Source organism: Egretta garzetta, unplaced genomic scaffold (genome assembly GCF_000687185.1).
Source record: "Egretta garzetta isolate BGI_Z169 unplaced genomic scaffold, ASM68718v1 scaffold228, whole genome shotgun sequence".
Classification (NCBI taxonomy): Eukaryota; Metazoa; Chordata; class Aves; order Pelecaniformes; family Ardeidae; genus Egretta; species Egretta garzetta.
In genome coordinates this window covers 427,853-429,669 of record NW_009260758.1, presented here as the reverse complement: position 1 = coordinate 429,669, position 1,817 = coordinate 427,853, and positions in this window count along the sequence as shown.

Here is a 1,817-nt window from a genome sequence, read left to right as displayed (position 1 = left end):
ATTATTTTTATTTTTTTAATTCTTATTATTTCAGTCCCATGATTTTGTTTTCGCTGCTCCTAATTCTTTGCCTTGGGGAAGGGATGCAGGGAACAGTACAGGATTTGTGCTGCTGTGATTTTCTGGGTGTCGTGGGCCATAATCTGACATTTAACTGACGAGGCGTTGCCATCCAGGCTGCAGAAATCAGATCGTGTGATAAATGGCGGGCAGCGCTGTTCTAACGGAGCTGTTGTTTTCAGCATAGCTAATGGTTTCACTTCTATTCCTTTCACTATTTCACTTCTTTCCTTTTCTTTATCTAAGCAGTGAAAATCAATCAATCAGCAGCCTAACAGCAGAAATTGTGGCATTGTGCTCGCTTCAGGGCAGTCGCTAAGACATCTTGGTGGAGTGCAAGAACGTACTTGGCCAATGACAGGTAAAGATTAAATCCTGCATCATGCTGAGTTCCCAGAATTGAAAGGATTACATTATTTCTAGGTAATTTTAACGGCACTGAGAGATAGAGTTTTAAACTTACATGGTCCTTTTCATACTAAAAGAGTCCTGGAGCACTTTACTGGCAGAATTTGATACAGAAACTGTCCATAGAGATAAAATACGGCAACTGAGCGATGGCACCGGCAATAAAAGTGAAAAAAAGCTTTAAACTGTGAGCACCGGGGAGGGGGGCATCGAGGCAGACGCGCATATGTGCCTGCCCATGTCGTACGCCCTGGCGGGAGATGCAAGAAGGAGCGTTGATTTCCAAATTTCATCTGAAAGCTCTGAAATGCCCCCGCGTGCCCACCTGACCGGGTGCTGGCCTCCGCCCGGGCCAGCCTGCTCCGCTTCCCCATCTTACTTCCCCCGTGGGGAACGCGGGCACCGGTGGTGCCCCCACCGCCGGGCGAACCTGGAAGTCTTCCCCCCTCTGAGTCAGTCCTCTCCTCCTCCTCTGCCCTTGGTACGTGGCTGGTATCAGGCTCCGGGGGTTTTCTGCGTCTTGCAATTGGAAAGAAGCAAGACAGGGCAGTGGTGACGAGGGACAGTGGATCACGGGTGTCCCCTCGGCGATGTGGCTGTCCTCCTGCCTCGTCTGCCACCTCCTGCCCGCCCTGCTGGCATCACCACAGCGCCGAGGGGAGGGCAGGATGCAGAGGGAAGGCTGTGCGCGGGCAAAAGGTGCTGAGAAAATACCAGAAAGGTCTGGTTGCCCTGTGGTGGGGTGGGATGGAGCTCAGGGCTTCCTTTGGCCACTTGCATCTTGCCTGTGGCAGGGAGCTGGAGCCTGTGCCAGAGGCAGGAGTCCTGGCAGAGGAGCGCCACGCGCCCGCGTGCCGTCCCAACCTCTTCACCAAATCGCAGGGGAGCCGCTCCTACCTGGGAGCCCGAGAGCATCGCCCCCCCGGGCGGCTCGGAGGGCACCGTCAGCTTTGGCTGAGCCACACCAGACACCTCGAGGAGGTCCCCGCCGTTGCCCCAGCTTTAAGCCGGGCTGGGGTGGCGGTTAAGGCGCGTGAGTGAGTGCGGGGCGAGCCTGCAGCTCTTGCACGCCACGGCTCCTCGCCCAAAACTTTCTTCACCGCTGTTCTCGGGAACACGCGGAGTGGAAATAGAAGCTCCGGCCAGGGAGTTTCCACCCCAAATTGGTAATGTTTGAGTCGTGGCGATGAGATGCCAAAAGAGTAGTTGGGGGTTTTTTTTGTTTTTTGGTTTTTTTTTTTTAATTTTAATTTCTTCTTTCTGGAAAGTCGGCTGTGTGTATGTGTGGTTTGGTAGTGGGTGTGGTGACCCCGGCACTGCACAAACTCATGCTCAGCGACGTTGCTAAG